This window comes from Castor canadensis, chromosome 5 (genome assembly GCF_047511655.1).
Source record: "Castor canadensis chromosome 5, mCasCan1.hap1v2, whole genome shotgun sequence".
NCBI classification, from domain to species: Eukaryota; Metazoa; Chordata; class Mammalia; order Rodentia; family Castoridae; genus Castor; species Castor canadensis.
This window is the reverse complement of record NC_133390.1, coordinates 95,646,381-95,664,635: the sequence shown is the minus strand read 5'-3', so window position 1 is coordinate 95,664,635 and position 18,255 is coordinate 95,646,381. Positions and strand designations below refer to the sequence as shown.

The 18,255-nt window shown below is 34.4% G+C and overlaps 1 protein-coding gene across 15 annotated transcripts in view; it reads left to right on the top strand.

Moving 5' to 3' along the window:
• Positions 1 to 18,255, top strand: part of Nlgn1 (neuroligin 1) — an 841,293-nt gene that overhangs the window by 150,181 nt on the left and 672,857 nt on the right. For 3 of the 15 annotated variants that reach the window (XM_074073753.1, XM_074073755.1, XM_020153115.2), the window contains exon 1: positions 10,581 to 11,266. The exons of 5 other annotated variants lie outside the window; for them this stretch is intronic. The gene's annotated coding sequence lies outside the window, so the exon portion shown is untranslated. Of the gene's footprint in view, positions 1 to 3,657; positions 3,787 to 10,578; positions 11,267 to 11,603; positions 11,702 to 18,255 lie in introns of those variants that run through there. 7 more of the 15 variants (XM_074073750.1, XM_074073752.1, XM_074073756.1 and 4 more) reach the window with 7 other exon arrangements.

Genomic DNA, 18,255 nt, shown 5'->3' with positions numbered 1-18,255 from the left:
ATAATAGAGAACAAACTCCTTATTAATAAGTAGTTTGAAAAGTGTCAGGAAGAATACCAATTCCCAAAACAGTTGATGGTTTAAATAATCTTTAAAAGTCTATAGTCTGGGCTGGGATGTAGCTCGGTGGTACAGCGCTTGCCTAGCATGCGTGAGGCCCTGGGTTCGATCCCAGCACCAAAAAAGAAAAGACAAAAAAAAAAAAAAAAAACCTCTCCCCAAAAGTCTATAGTCTAAGACAGGCTCCTATTAAAGCTTCCCATTCATACTCACCATTATATTAATTTGCTTAATTGACAGACTGAGTCACAAATATCAATTCCTTCAGAAATCATAATCCTCTTGGGCCGGGAGTGGTGGGTCATGCCTGCAATCCCAGATCTTTGGGAGGCAGAGATTGGGAGAATCATGGTTCAAGGCCAACTTAGGCAAAAAATGTAAGAAATAACTAAGCACAATAGGGCTGGGGTTATGACTTAAGTAGTAGAGCACTTACTTAGCAGGTAGGATACTACCATAAACTTACGGTTCAGGGTTCAAGTGATGTAGTGATCCCTGCCGTCATTCAGTCCATACCAATAGTGCCCACAAAAAAATTATAAATGGTTTCATAAAAGCCGTATAAAGTAACATTCACCAGGGATTGGCCTTAGATGAAGTCAAATGAACAATGCAAATGATGTATCTGATCTCCCTCCAGTAACTCTAATACAAAAGTTTATTCAGACTTGCACCCCATTGGTGAACACCTGTGAGGACTGATACTAGAATTTCAGTTAGTGTTGAGGCTAGTACATTTCACTTTCTAGAATCCTGTTGGAAAAGCAAGAACTGTGAACAATTTCCATGACCTTTTTTCCATGGTGCCTTACAGACAATAGATATTAGTTCTAAGACCCCATCTTCAAGTATTTTCAGTGTTCTAAATTAGGTTAACAGATTTGAACCTGGAATCTTAAAACTAATTTAAATCACCTTCAGGCTTTATTATCATTTCCTCCCCATCATATGCTGTTCCAGTTCCAACATTACTCTTCTCTATAGAGAAATTGGAAGCCAGGGTTTAATAGTTTTTCTTTTCTCTTGGTCATTTGTTCATATTACGTAGTTGGCTCCAAGCAATGTAACTCTTATGCTGTCCTTGACTATCTTTTTTGTTCTGAAAATATCAAAGAGTTTCTTTCTATTATGGTTAGCCATTAGGCAATAGTACTCTTCTTTTATGTTCCTTTTTATTTTTATTCCTTTTTGTGATTTTTTTAAAAAATATAATTCTCAAGTACAAGTTATCAGAAAATTATTCGAATAATCATCTTGATTTCTTTACAAGCCTTTGTGATTCTTAATCTAGATCATGATAAAACATTAGAATGATGTTAGAATAATATATGAAATTTTATTTTTTAACTAATTTCTTACAATTTAAGCTGCACTACCCAACATGGTATGTAGCTGTTGAGCTCTTGAGATGGAATTAATACCAATTGAGATCTAAGTACAGTATATTAGATTCTGCAAATGTATGAAAAAGTTTTCAAAAATATATCATTGTAATATATAATATATAATGCTTGATACTGATTACATTTGAAATAGTAAAATTTTTGATATGCTGGGCTAGATGAAATATATTATTAAATTTTATTGTACTTGATTCTTTTTAAAAATTTAAAATATATTCATCCTAAAACATTAAAATTGCACCTGTGGCTTACACTTTCTGTGGCAGCACTGATTATTTCCACTATATTTTAAATTAAGTGTATTAGTTTCCTATTGCTGCTGAAACAAGTTACCACAAATTTAGTTTTTAAAACAGCACAAATTAATTTTCTCAAAGGGCAGAAAGTCAGAAGTCTAAAATGGGTTGTCAAGGGTTGTGTTCTTTTTGAAGATTCTTGCCTAGGGGCTACCTGTGTCCCTTGGCTTGTGGTCACTTCCCCTACCTTCTATACCAGTAAGAAAAGATTTTTTAATTTTTCTGCCTCATATCTGATTCCATTGCAACATCTGTTACTCTGATTGATTCTTTTCCCTTTCTCTAACAAAAACCATTAGGATTACATTGGACCAATTTGGATAATCTAGAACAATCTTCCCACCTCAAAATGGTTAATTCGATCACATCCCCAAAATCTTTGCCATATAAAGTAACATTCATCAGAGTTTAGTATCTGAACATCTTAAGGGGGGCATTATAATTTTCATATTAAGTATATATCATATAAAGTACTACTTATTAATTAAGTATATATTAACTGTGCTTTTTGTTTATTAATTATAATTTTAAAACTTTGGTTTTGATCAAATATTTTAAGAATGATTTCACTTTAACACCAACACACAAATGGAAAAGAAATAAGTCAGAAATGGCACAGTACAACAACCTGACTTCTCGTTTAGCAATGCACTGACCTGAATGTGACCTTCAAATTGATTTCTTTTTAGGCTTTCTCTTTTTAGTAAAAGAGTTCATACAAGCTCCATAGAACTGCAATTCTTGGGGTTACCATTCAAGTATACTCTAGTTTTAATGATTACTTTGAGCTTTCACAAATGAATTATCCCAATAAGATGGTTTCTTATGTTGTCAACAGATTTATGAATGATGAGGATACAAATTGTGAATTGGTTTAAAGTATTGCACATGAGGCAACAATGATGCTTTCATTCTGTTAGATAGTGGATAAACTTTCTGTTAGCATGTTGCTATTCTGGTACTCTATCAACTTTGTGACTTCTAAAACCTTGCCTTGATCTGTTTTCCTGTTACATTTTCTGGTTAATATAATTAAACATTTTAAAATTACTATTTCCCTTTCCCTTTCTTTCTATCCCTTTTCATACAATTTAGAAATTAAGGGTTAATATATCATTTTAAGTAGCAAGACATGACTTACTAGCTTTCATATCTTGAGGAAAGGTATGGGAAATTTTTAGAAAAAAAGGTTACAATGCTTACACTGTAAGGCACAAGTTTTAGAATTGGTGGTTGGAAGATTGAACATCTGGCTTGACTGTAGCATGACTTTATCATTCTATTTCATAACATTATTTTATTGTTTGTTTCCAGGTCATGAGAATAATTTTATTCACATACAAACAAAAAGCAAACTCTAATTTCAAACACAAGTGATTGTAGGAAATATATCCATTTGAAATATTTCTGACATTCCCCAGTTTGATGCAAATGATCAAAACTTGCTAACATGGCAAATTTATATATTCAGAGATAGATAGATAGATAGATAGATAGACAGAGAGACAAAGAAACAGAAACACAGAGAAGAATTTATTCCTCTGGTGTCATTTTAAGGTTTACTGTTTTAGGAAATTTGGAACTAAAAGAGGGGTGAGGAGACTTTTTTAATCACTCATTGAAGAGTAATGAAAATCCAGGCTAGTGTTTATTTTTAACTGTGTAATTAGCATAAATTACAATTCAGAAAAGGAAGAATGCCCACTTGATGTATGTGAGAGATGGCACATCTTTTCCAGCTTAAACTATAGAAAATTATTATCTGTGTGCTTTCCCCCAGTGAGGTGAACTTTGCTAATATTGGAAATGCAAACTTAAAACTATCAATATTCCACAACTAATGATGTTTGATAGGATGGTTTCCTAATTATGTTTCTTTTGTACTAAAGGAATGTTCAAGATGATTTTTAAAAACAATTTAACTCATTCTAGACTACGCTGAAATGACTTAAAATGAATCAGTATCTTGATGGAGTCAAAGGCAGCTAAAATATCAAGACAACCTGCTCAGAAGCAATCTATGTGAGGTCAGTATAGTACTATTCTGTTTCACAAATGTACCATAAAAATCTACATTGAAAACATAAAGCATTCTACAAATTGATAACATATTAAGCTATTTGAAGTTAAGCATGTATATATTTTAAAGTAAAGAATAATTGTACTATTTAAATAAAATTAAAAATTTCAGGTAGTAAAAAAAGAGTTCTTTCAAAAAGAAACAAAACAAATTCTTATCTGCTAGCATGATAATGCTAGTATTTGGAAATTTTTAACAAGTCAAAATGATTTAAGTTTGTATTGAAAATATGGATTGATTTGTTACTTAAAACCTCTTAGGAGTCCCTTTAAATATATATTTCAGCATCTCAAACTAACCGTGATGAAGTTCCATTTCTCCACATGGTAGTCTCATCCTAAAATATCTAGGCTCGATCGTTTTTTCCTGGTTTCCATTACCAGTCTTCAAACATGGAATCTAAAGATGCATCTGGTATATTTAGCATCCACGCAGGTGTGTTCTCCCAATACATACCTGAAATATTTAGTATCAGTCAAGTGTTTTAAGTAGTCTTTCTTAATTAGGCAGAATTGTGCGAGCAGATTCTTCCCTGTAGAAAGAACCTTTTCATAAACTACCACCTTTGCAGTAGTTGGGCCTTGTAATGTTGGAACACTTTTTATTTTATGCTTTTTACAATTCCCAGTTACCATTCATTTAGATTCAAGTCTTGAGCCCTTAATATGAGTTTACATGAGGGGAGTTCTGAAGATGATAGAAGGATTTTTTTTAGACTTGCTTTAGAAATCTGTCCTGCAATATTTTAAAAGTTATTTCTTTTTTTCATACACTGATCACTAATATTTCACAACATCCTGAAATGTTTGCTACTTATCTAGATACTAACTCATTCACCTGGTTATAAAAGATGTTTATTTTCATGTATCAAAAATATCCCACAAAATACGTCTTTTCATAACAACTCTTTGGTATTACAAGCAACAGTTAAACTCATGTTCATCTATTTGATCGTAGAATCATGCTATCTGTTTTTTAACATGATCAATTCAGTATCAGTTAATCATTTTTAATTAGTATATAAATCCAAATTAGATGTGTAATCTTAACTTAGTTTTTTTTAGTAAAGTAGTCAAATTGGTATCTCTTAAAGCATTCAAGTTTGCTAACACTGGCCATTCAATTCTCACTATAGGTCATAGCAATTTTTTTTACTCCCTTCCTCAATAAATTTCACTTTGTGAAGAGATTACCAAAGTCATCCAATATGGAGAAAAACTTTTTTATATATCAACTGGTTTTATTGTTCAATCCATTAAGTCATTCATTCATTACTCATTTGTATTGTGAAAAGTGCATGGATTAAATAAATTTTTATCCTCTCTGTAAAGTAAAACATCAGGGAGAGAAGAATTTCATGCACATTTTTATTCTCAACCTTCTTTTCTCTGCTCTTCCTCATCCTCCTACTTCTCCTTGTGTTCATCGTCCTTCATTGACTACCTTAAAGTATTAATCCAGCTTGAACTCAAACACACTGAAAATGAAACTTCAGGTCTATATCAATATCTAATCCCTGTTCAGAAGGGATGCTGCAGTGTTAATTCAAAAGAGTGACCATTTACACTTAACAAATCAGTTATCAATCCAAGATAAGCATTTGTAGTGGTTGACTATTTCAAAATGAATACTCTTTTTAAAAAAAATTTTATTATTCATTTATTCACATGTGCATACATTGTTTGTGTCATTTCTCCCCCATGCCCCCAACTCCGCCCTCTCCCCCCTTCACTTCCAGGCAGAACCTGTTCTGCCCTTATCTCTAATTTTGTTGAAGAGAAGACATAAGCATAATAAGAAAGACAAAGTGTTTTGGCTAGTTGAGTTAAGGATAGCTATACAAAAACATCCCTAGCATTACTTTCCTGTACAAATGTGTTACAACCCAAGTTGATTCATCTCTAACTTATCTTAACACTGGTTCCTGATCCCCTTCTCATGATGACCTCTGTCGCTTTAAGGGTTCTGTATTAGTTCTTCTGGAGTGGGGACATCAAACGCTTTCATGTTTTGGGTTTTCTACCTATTCCCATACCTCCCAAGTGTGCTCTCCTCTTGTCATGTGATCCAAGTTATGATGTAATTGGGGCAGTGCCCAGCATGTGAGAGGATTCAGCAACTTGAGGCTGGATGAACTTTTCAACCTCTCAAATTTCAAAAACATTATATCTACTTCTTCTTCTTTGTCAGTTCTATCATCAGAGAAAATTAAATTGTCATCTCAGTGTTTTCCTTACTATAAAACTATCCTGGTTATTTCTCAGGAACTTTGTTCTGAATGGTTGAAACTGATTGTTTGACAGTTAGTTCAAACATCTTTCCTGAGTTCACCATGAGTTAACGGCACATTGTACTTAAAAGATTGGGTTCTAAAATATTAGTTTCTGATATTTAATATCTTCTGCTTTTCATGGACTATGAAAAATAAATACCTAGTGACTTTGAAATGAGATTTCAATTCTCATATATCATAGGAACAAAGCCCTCCTGATTTGTATTCATATACATATTTTATTTATTTATTTATTTATTTTTATTGAAACGAAGAAATTTGAACATAAATTTTTTCCCTAACAGTTTTACCCTCTGTTTCCCATTCCACAATCACATAGTCAAGGTGTATATCTCTCCAGTACATGCATATATGTATATGTTCACATGCACAAGTGTATGTATATAACTTTTTAAATAAAATTGTGACTATACAGAATCTTCTAAATCTGGCATTTTCACTTAGAAATCTTTTCATATTTAGGACTCTGTTTACCTGGAAAGTTGACCTTTTCTTTTTAATAGCTGCATATAATAATCTATGACATGGATAGACATATTTGATAAGCTCCTAGTTGATGAACACCCAAGTAATTTCAAGTGTTCATTATTACAGACAACTGCAACATTATTGAACATATGTCTTTTACATGTGTGTTGATAATTTCATAAAATAAATTCAGAAAGGCAAATTTTCTACTTGAAAGAGTTTGAGCAAAATTTTTTAATCTCTTTCTATAAGAGAAAAAGTGTGTTTTGAATGTAGGGGTGCATAGACAATGAGAGAAGGACCACCAGAATATTGGAGTTCTCTGGATAATAAATAATGGCTTTCATATTCTTTTTTTTTTCTTTTATTATTCATATGTGCATACAAGGCTTGGGTCATTTCTCCCCCCGCCCCCACCCCCTCCCTTACCACCCACTCCACCCCCTCCCTCTCCCCCCTACCCCCTCAATACCCAGCAGAAACTATTTTGCCCTTATTTCTAATTTTGTTGTAGAGAGAGTATAAGCAATAATAGGAAGGAACAAGGGTTTTTGCTGGTAGAGATAAGGATAGCTATACAGGGAGTTGACTTGCATTAATTTCCTGTGCGTGTGTGTTACCTTCTATGTTAATTCTTTTTGATCTCACCTTTTCTCTAGTTCCTGGTCCCCTTTTCCTATTGGCCTCAGTTGCTTTTAAGGTATCTGCTTTAGTTTCTCTGCGTTAAGGGTAACAAATGCTAGCTAATATTTTAGGTGTCTTACCTATCCTCACCCCTCCTTTGTGTGCTCTCGCTTTTATCATGTGCTCATGTATATGATTTGTATTCATATACATATTTTAAATATCCAGGAAGAATTTTCTGTGTTCTGTGGTTTGGCTTAGGGCTACTCTGACTTTGGCAGGTTCTACTTAACTGGTGAGATTGAACATGATCAACTGATTGCCTATCTCACTGCTTCAGAGGACATATTACTAGTTAGGAGATCAAAGGAAAATACAAGAGCTAGTTTAGGATTACATTTTTTTCCTATTTCAGCCACATTGTTCTCATTTAGGTGGTGAATTTGTGCTTGCCAACTGGAATTCCTAATATTCATTATAGAAATAAATAAGCATGAATTCATTTCTACTTCTTAGAAATATAAAATAATACCATTTTAAAAATCTCTATAAAAAGCATGCTATGAAATTCTGCACTCCAATGCTATTTTTCACATCTGCACTTATTATGGTCTTTATGTTTACTAATCTATTTTCTTACCATCTATCCCAAACTATTACTCTATTTTCCTCTAAAAGTTTTAACTTATTATAATTATGAAATTTTATAATACTGTAACAGTTCTAAGAAATACTCTAGTCTGTCTTTTATTTTAATGAAATATTTCAGTCATTCAAATAATTTATATATCAGTAGTATACACCCCTGTGTTAAAGATTTGACTTGAGAAAGAAAGCACTGTGGATTCAGGTGAAGCCAGGTGTGATGTGTTCCAATCTCATTAACCTACTCCTTCCCAGAGGTAATCTCTCTACCCAGAGTTTTATCTTTATCATTATCCTACATGTTGATACACTTTTGCTACCTATGCATGTGTTCAAAATTAATTGATGTAATTACATTTTGCATGTCTTTAAATTTTATTTATACATAGTATCATCCCACAACATGCCTTTTGCTATAATATCCTAATTTTTTGTCCTTACTTTATCTTTTTAGATTTATCTGTGCTCACTCAAATAGCTATAACACTTTCATTTTTCTCTTTACTCTTTCTAATATTGCAGTATGTAAATATTTTATAAATTCTTTGCCCACTTATTTATCTAGAGATAGTTAGACTGTTTTTATTTTCCTTGTTCTTTTAACAGTTGTTTTTAGGAATGGAAAGATTTGATTTTAGGTTATGAGAGTTTTCAAGTGTTGCTAAACTAATTTCAGCAGTCTTTGTAATCTTAGCTTTCTATTCTTCATTGTTTCCCCATATTCTCATCAACATTTGGTATTATTAGATTTGTACATTTTTGCCAATTTCATCGATGTGAAATCATATTTTACCATGCACCTCTCTAATAACCAGGGAGCTTGTGCACTATCTTGAAATGTTTATTGGGTATTGAGAAACCTCTTTTCTCAATGGTTTGTTCATCTCCTTAGCCCATTTTTTGTCATTTTTGATGATATTGGGGATCGAACTTAGGGCCTCAAGCTTGCTAGGCAAGTACTCTACCACTTAAGCTATACCCCCAGTCCTTCTGTCATATCTTTTGAAATAGACTTATTAGAAATGTTTGTGTATTTTGGATACTAATCTTTGATTCTATGTATTGCAGATATCTTCTCTCAGTCTAAGGCTTAATTTTTCAATGTATATTATTTTATATTAATATATCAAATTCTAACATTTTTCATTTATAGACTTGTGTTTTTGTGTTGTTTCATAAATTATTCTCTTCTCATCTACCCCAAATCATTAGCTACTTTCCTCTAAAAGTTTAAAATTTTTTTGTCTGCGTCTTTAGGAATTTAACTAAACTTAAATACATATTTAGGTGTGAAGTTAAAATCTAATATTAATATTTTTCATATGCATTTTCTATTGTCAGAAGAATTCATCATTCTTCACTGCTCTCAAAAGTCACCTGATATTTATTAAGTTTTAATAAATGCATGATATATTTCTGGGATTTTGTTTTTGTTCTGGACTAGTTTCTTTGAACCAAAGTTCCATTGTCTTAGTTATGGTCATATTATATTATGTCTTAATAGTTTATATGGACATGCCGCAAACCTTGCTCTTTAGATTGTATTAACAATGGTTTTGCTGTTGCAAACTCATTTTAGAATTAACTTTTCAGGTTTCTTGAAAAACTGTACTGGGATTTTAATAATAATGTTATATTAGTATTATAGACTAGTTTATGGTACCGAATTTCTCCATTCAGGAGCATGACAACATGTTGATTTATTTTGATTTTTAATAGTTAAATTAACTATAAGCCAAAAAATTACTGCTCAGTCACATAGCTGATTAATAGCAAACTAGTGGTGAAGGAAAGTCTCTTGACTCTTTAGCAGTTCATACTAAAAGTCTTAATTATTTAGTCAGTTAAGAAAGATTTTCCAGTTTTTGCTGCCCCAGAACTCATTAGCATGAAAGCAAATCCAACTTCTCTATTTTACCAGGCCCTTGATAAGGCATTGTCAGAGGGCTTATTAGAAATTGAGTCTCATCCCTTTCTTGGTCTTACAGAACTAGAATCTTCATTTTAAAAAGACTTCTGGGTTATTGATAGGTGCTGTGTTTTGAAACTTTGTGAAGTACTGCTTAGGAAAACAGAGTTCTCAAATTCATCACATTGATTCTTTTACTCTGAAACCTGTCAAAAACCCATCTAGTAGTGGTGAGGTCAGTGGATTCCAGAGGACTCAGGTAGCAACATGGAGACCTATATCGCAGTGCTTAGTTAGGTCTTTCTCTTTGACTTCAGACTCACAGGTAGTCATTGCCTGCTTTTATGAGTGAACGTCGAAAGTCCAAGTGATAAAAGATTGTCTAAAAATGTATCTCTATAACCATATTCCTTTATAGGAAATAAAAACATATTATGGGCTTTTCTAAAAGCATCATATCTCAGGAAGACTGAGGCTTTTAAAAATAACTATAGATGTTCAGAAAACAATACATTGGCCTTGAAGTCACCAAACTGCACAATACCGGCCTTTTGTTTACTAAATACGGTTGGGGGAAATTTTGACTACTGAGTTAGAAGCACAGAGACACTTCAGTGTAAAGAAGAAAGACCATACAGTTTCTTCAGGTAGTGTACTGTTCCTGTTCGTCTTAGTTCGGCCTTCTTCTCTAATTACAACAGCAGCTACTTATCTGGTGTGGGGGGGGAGGTGAAGAGGGGATGGAGGAAAAAAAGTGAGATTCCTGCAATATCGCCTCGAGCCACTAGGGGTACCTTTGTACCATTTTTCATTCTGCACCGATTTGGAGTAGAAACCTGTAATAGGGGAAAACCAGGGTCCTCGGCGTTTTTTTGAGAGCAGTGCACCCAGAATCCAAAGAAGAATATTTTTTTTTTAAAGACAGAAACCACAGTTCTTTTGGTCATCCGAACAGGCTACGAAATCGTTGTACTGGACATCAGCATTGGGAATTCATTTTTTGAGGTCAATTTCCAATCGAGATAAATCTATTGGATTAGAAGGATTATCTGATTGCAGCTGAAAGAAGTAACGTTGTTTGATCATTTGTATTTCTTGCCTGATGGTCGGATTTACATGGAGGTGGCTTTGGGTCCCCAGGATTCTGGATCGTGGTTGCATCTGGACAGAAAAAAGGATTAATCCACACGTTTTGGAAGTGTCCGTGGGTGAATAAAAAAAAAAAAAAAAGATGGGGGGAAGCAAAACTGGGGTTGCGGCTGCTTAAGAGAAAAGAAAAAAAAAAAAGAGGAAGCATCTTGAATCCTGAAACAGGAATAACCGAGTGCTCCAGATTAAAAAAAAAAAAAGCGCCTAGAAACTGGTAAATACTTTGATCATTTCGGCTTGAATTTGACGGCGAAGTGTTGTAGAAACTGTCTCCTTGAATACTGGAAGGGGACTGGGGGGAGATTCAAGGGCTCCCTGGGTGGATTTGTGTCGCGGAGGGTAAGTTTGTGGCTCTTTGGCGGGGAGGGGGCTGCGGGGCGTGTGTGGCTCTGCGTGAAAGGTGATGCGGACGCGGCGCTGTGGACCCGGCGCTGTGGACCCGGCGCTGTGGACCCGGCGCTGTGGACCGCGAGGGAAGGGGTGATGGAGAGCACCTCGCGCGTCTCGGGGGATCGCTGTGGATCTACCCCGATCCGGCTTCAAACCCGATCTGTGGCGTCAGTGGAGAAGCCGAGCAGCCCTTCAAGCTCTCAAGTTTGCATTGAAAGCCTCTCAGTTAGGAGATCCTCTCGGATCCAGGGCTTTCTCCTATGGATACTTTAAGGAGAGGAGGCAGCGGGGCCGTGGAAAACCTGCCCACGTAGACATCGCTGCTGCTTCGGCCGCGGTTGTCCAGGCTGTCTCGGCTTCTCGGGGACTTTTGCAGCAGCGAGGGTGGGTTTGGCCATTTTCATGCAGTCTTTTTCTCCCTCCCTCTTTTCTTCCTACCTTTTCCTGCCTCCCCCTGTCCTCTTAGTCCGACACTCAAGGGTTACAGGGTCACCGCCTCGGATAGAGACAGCAGAAGTGGCTGGCTGGCCTCTCTTGCTGTCTGTAATTCTCTTGCACGACTTTTCATAATGCAGTCCAAGGTAACTTTCTTTGAGTTGGAGGAGCCGGAGATGTCTTTGCAGGCTATTTAGCCCACGGCCCAGGCTGGCGAGTGCGCCAGGGAGCCGGCTGCATTTCCGATGCTTCCCTGCCTGGCCGGCCTCTCCACTTACTGGCTTTTCTTTCCAACTGTGTAGTGAGCGCCTTTCCAGATTTGTTTTTTTTTTTCTTGCAGCTGAATTTAGAGATTCTTTTTTACTTCAAAAAAATTTCTAACTCTCAAGAACGGGTCATCTTTGCAGTAGGAAGTCAATTCTAGCAGTTATAATTGAAGTTAACCACTCAAATGTGTGAATATTATTTGATTTGGGAAACTAAAAGTTGTTTTGGAATCTGGAAAAGAATATTATTCTCAAACAATTTAGGAGTTCACGTAGCTTCAGAGCAATTGCATACAAAGAACTATTTTACGATATGTCTATGGATGTGTCAATAGATTAATAAAATTACCCTTAAATATCCTTTGACACCTCTGTTTTATTATTTTAGTTGGCTTTTTATATTTGAGGCCAATTCGTTAAATTTTAAACCATCAGACATTTAAATGTACTGAAATAAAATGGGAATAGATCATTGGTAAAAATGCAAAATGCTGTATTTTGTGTATTTTAATCTTCTGAAGAAAAGCGCTAGATATTTTTTCAGAGGTTTCTGTTTACACATTATGAAATGAATGCAGATACCTTCATGGCTTTAGCATTGACCTCTCTCCATTGCCTGGGAACTCACCAGAAAGGCAGTGTCATCCGAAGCACACTCATCCTTCACTATTTATTTCTGGGACCCCAAATACATCACACAATCTGATTATCAAAAGACGAGTCTTACCAAACTTTTCTCCTGGATTTTTGTGTGTATGTGTGTTTTGAGACCTAATTCTGAAGCAAGCACATTAAATGTGTGCTTTTAAGATGAAATTGCCAAATACAAAACTTCTGTCTCCCAGGAATTCTAAAGTGGAAAAGTTAGGTATTTCCTATGTCTTCACAATTTGTGTAAGCCTTTCTAAAGGTTATAGAAATCACAAGAAATAGTTTCTGCAAGCCCAATTGTTAGGTTCAAGATGTCTGAGAGGCTAGCTTTTGCCTCTTTTTTACAAGGCTCTAAGTCACGTGGTTTGTGTGCAGACTGGAACTAGAAGAATAGATGTTCTGTGTGTTGGTTCATTCTAGCCACTAATCCTGACCACATACTTCAATAATATCTAACATCTTTTTTCAAAGGTTAAATTAATATAAAGGCAACTAGCAAATAACATTAAATGATAATAGCAAAAAAGTAATGAAGGTAAGTAGTAGTGGGCACTTGGATTTCTCTTTTTAGGGCTATAGAGAACACAAGTATTGATATGAGTGATGATAAATTTGCAACATGAATAAAGGAGGTCCATTTAAAGGTAAATTTGAATATTTTGAAACCACTAAACTTGTGGTTAATGCATGCACCTTTGTGCTAAAGTGAAAGATTTAGCTAAATGCCCCTTTGCAGTGGTTGGAAACTATGTTTCTTCCAAGAATAATTGATGTTTTCTACTCCTTCATTACATTTTCTTTGGACAGTGAAAATGAAAAGGGAGAAACTTTTGACCTGCTCTTTAATATCATATACTGGGAGGGCTGCATTTTTTGTTCCTACCTACAGCATTTCCTACCCAAAACTTTGGTAAATCTTATAGGTAGTAAATTCACATTAGAAAGCCAATATCAATGGAAATCACATTTAAAAAAAAACTATACACCACAAGAAATGTAATAGATGTAGTCAGTAAATAAAGAGCAAGTTCCACAGTTAGAGAAATGTTTTTCCTAATAGAGTGAACCATTTTAAATGTTGAAAAAACTGAAGAGTTCACTTAGAAAATTAATTAATTTTGCTCTGTCATATCCAAATACATGGTTTTGACCATGATTCTTAAAAGAAACATGGTGGCCCAAGTGGCTGTTTTAATTTTATATTAGAGTAACACAGAATGTGTTCATTTGGGGTAAAGAGATAGAAGTTCTCAATTAGTTCTGAAAAAGCATCCTTCTATGATTTTGAGATGCTTAACTACATTAAATGTGATTTCACATTAATTTTTAAGTGAAATTACTATGTTCTTAATTCAAATCAAAATGTAAAAGGTAAATTTTTAATGATTTGTTGAAATTTAATATATGGTATTCCAAAATGCAAATCTTGCATCTCTTTTGCTTTATTGAGAAGTGCTTTAAGAAGGCCCAACTTTCAGTTAATTTAAAATTTTAATTTTAATTTCAGACTTGCAAAACCCAGATCATTATTAAATAACTGAATGTCCATGATGAATCGAGGGTATTCTTTTCATCACTTCTTAAAAGATCATTTAAGAGGTAGCCAGCCTCTTAATGTTGAGGGATAGTGACATTAACAACTGTTTCTTTCTTTCTTCTTTTTTAAAGCATGAGATCCTATCTGAAAAACAATGATGTTTCTTAATTCCTAAACAGAATGCCCTTTAAGCTACATCATTACCTTTCTCTTTAGCCTTTATTTCTTTACAGTCAACCCATAATCAAACCAATAAATACAAAAACTACACTACATTTTTAGGAACTTTTCCTAAGAATGATTCCTTAATAGTAAAAAAAAGTTTGTTGGACTGCTTTTGTCTTGTTTTTAATGATACCATGTTGACAACGTCAAATATTACTATGTTGCTATAAAAGGATATGGATTATCTTTGCTTTCAAGTGCCCTCCCCCAGAAAAAACGAAGGAAACCAAAACCCAACTGGGAGTGTTGGTCAAGTGGTAGAGCATGTTTCTAACAAATGCCAGATCCTGGGTTCAATCTCCAGTACTGCCAAAGGAAAAAAAAAAAGATCAAGAAAGTAAAGAAAAACCCATAAACCCATTTGGAAACAAAACTGTGAAAGAAAAACACTGCCAACTCGAAACATAACTGAAGTCAGAAAACTAGTAAATCATTCCAGGCATTTGAAATTATGAGACATTAAACTTTTGGGGGGGGCGATTATATGAATTCTTTTTATAACAGTCAATATAATTTCTTCTGTGCCTATTTTTGTTACATTTAAGATAAATTCTAGTTCAATGGGAAGCACTTTACTGCTGCCATTACTGCAGACTTTATAGATTAGAGATGTGTCAGTCAGCATGTTAGCTCTACAGTAATGCCTCTTTTGTGTGGAAACTTATGGGCCTTGCACGCCCTCTCTCATCCTGACACTCATAAAATGTTCAAGTCCCCGTATTTATTGTTTAATTTTCTTCCTATGTATAGCAAAAAAGCACTTCACTATATGAATGTGTAGCCAAAAAATGACAGGCAAGCATGAATGGGACTAATGAATTTTAATAATACACATATTAGGAACTGCGAAAGGAAGTTTAATTAAGAAAAACAAGTTAAGCATGAAATTCATTTTGGAGCAAATGCAAGTTAAGTTACTGGTACAGATGTAAAATCAAAAACCACAGTGATACATCACAGGAAATAAATTTGCAGTCTGAAACCAGGACTACTTAATGCAGGACTTGGTTTTTAGTTGATGACGTTAGATTTGACTTACAAAATAGAACAATGTATGCTTTTGAGAAGGGCTTCACTTTTCCTTGGTTTGAATAGCAATTTTAGTTAGTATTTTTACTGTGTGATACACCTTATTTTTTTGCATTCTACCTTAGTTTCCTTGTCATAGGTCACATAATAACTTCTTGATCCTGCTTTTCTAATGTTACATGTGCCTATGAGTAGAGCCACCTGCTGAAGTCTATGCCAGCCTTTGGAAGTGCTGGTAGGTGGTACTTTAAAAAGAGAACCACATACCTATAACATCATCTGCATCTGGAATTCTATTTAACTTTTTCATACTTTATAAAATAAGTGGGCTTATTTGGTTTCTTATTTACTTATTTAGGGTTAGTGGTGGAGGGGTAGGGAGCAGAAGTTGCAGAGGAAATATAATACAGAACAAGTATTTCCTTAGATGTGATTTTCTTACATTTGCCTTTATCTAAATAACAGATGCCTTCTAGAAATAGTGAAGAAATCAGCCAATTGTATGAGGGTCTCATATGTTCCTCAACAGCTGATTTATTCTTTATATAGATGTTTGACATCAGCAATTCTTTATTTGTTCTTGACACACATACTGAATGTTAGGTCTTTAGGAAGAATGAAGGAGGCTAATTATAATATTTTAAAGTGTATTGAAAATTGTTTTCTTTTAAATAGTCATGGAGAATATTTTCATATTGCCTTATGGAATACTCACTATGCTTGGTCACATACGAAATCAAGGAATATTGACTTGATTTTAAAAAGTTGTGATTATCACTAGTATAATGTTCCCCAATAAGGTGACCACACCTCCTAGGACAAAACTGATCAGGAAAACAATGAGTACTGCGTATGACATTGACTAACAGTTGTCCCATTATTCACACCTGAAAATAGTACTTGACCCATTCAATAGTTAACCGTAGCACTAAAAGAAATGAAAGTTCACTTCAGCAGCCATTATGTTTCAAGTCAGTGCATCTGTCATTTTTAATTTAAATCTGTATTACTTAGCTGTCCAAAACTTTACACACAAGTGACAATGTTATCTATCTATCTCTTTTCTTATGGGTAAGAACGTCACCAGTTTCATTTCTTCTTTAGCTGTACCAATAATTTAATGCATGTTATTATGAGAGAGAAACTAAAAGTTCCTATGAAAGCCGTAATCTTTAATAACAACATCTGAGGATGAAACCATTCTTTATAGTAGTCTACATAACTTCTATGATGGCAAGGGTTTTTTGATTTGTTCAAAGCCGGGTATGTTTCTCCCCAGCACCAAGAACGGTTGACAACTAAATATGCAACCTCTTTACTTAGCTAATACTTAGTCTTTTCACTTTCACTTTTTAAAAAGCATGCAGTCAGTAGTTATTTGAAGTGACAGACATTTTGAAGTATTGTACAATATGCAAAAGGTAGAAAGAATTCTCTTTAAAATATTGAATTTTAATCAAAGATGATAATTAAAACTTTTTAATGATCCTTGAATCTGGTTTATTATGAGAAATTTATTTAATGTTGACTTGTTAATATAATTGAATTATTTCTTTTGTTACAATTTACTGAAAGACACATAATAGTTATTTTACACAGGGAGGAAAATATGATATCTCAAGGAACTTTGGAATTACTAAGTATTATTTCAAATGTGCAGAATGTGGACAATGAAGACAATGACATTGAAAATAGACAGTTTGAGATTTTTGTCAGTAAGACCAAAAATTGGAGATTTAAGATCTTAAGTCTTTTAAGACTTTTACTTAATTTGACTTAAGTGGCAAATTCATTTAGCAACTTATACTCCATGTGTATATTAAATTCAAATTAGTATTTGATTTATTAGTGTTATACTACACAAATAGGCCATGAACAGGGCTCTGTTTTGCATTCTGTTAATTGTTATTATTTTTAATGGCACTGTGATGCTAAGAGAAAATAAATGATGTGGTTATCTGAAGAAGACTGCTAGTGTAATAATTCTTTCCTCTTTGGGCCACTGGTTGAGCTCTATGCTAGGTCAGGGGTGATAGGAAACCATTATTACTGTTTGGTACCTTATGTGAAAGGAGTTGGTGATCTTAGTCCAGCTCCTGTAGACAGTTACTTCTTGAACAAAAGTCACTATAGTATTTGCCAATTTTAACAGAAGCCTAGACTGAATGGGCATAAAGGTTTAACTACCCCCTCTCTGCTAATCATCCTCCAAGGGGTTAAGATTGACATACTCTGGCATATAGCCATACTCAGAAACTTAGCATTGCCTCTGCCAAAATTGTAGCTATTCTCTAGCAACAAGGGATTTTTAAAAGAGGAACTTTAATTAAGCAGGGCACCAAGACTGGCAATTCTTGTCTTCCCAGGCACCAGCCACTCACTAAAAACAGAAATAAGCTGTAAGAGTGAATTGAGAGTATAGCACTGCTTACATTTGTTTGCTTCTCTATAAAGATACTGGCAGTCATAATTAAGTTCCTTCTGGAAGAAATGACTTGTGACCCAAAGGTGGCCCCATTCAGACAAAAGCATCAATTTAATATCAAGGGAAGTAATGAGCTACCTGGCTGTCTCTCCTGGACTCTTGAGTGGTTATTCATTTTCTTCTGGGTGATTGCAGGGTCATCAACTGGTTTTAAAAACATGTCCTGCAGTATTTTACATGTACATTAGATCTGTTGCCCATAACATTTAAAAAACTTTCTTAATGACTCTTGCCCCTTTTACCTCTTTCACCTTCTTGTTCATTTGGAAATCAGGACTCCTAACTAAATTCTAGAATTAACAACTAATAT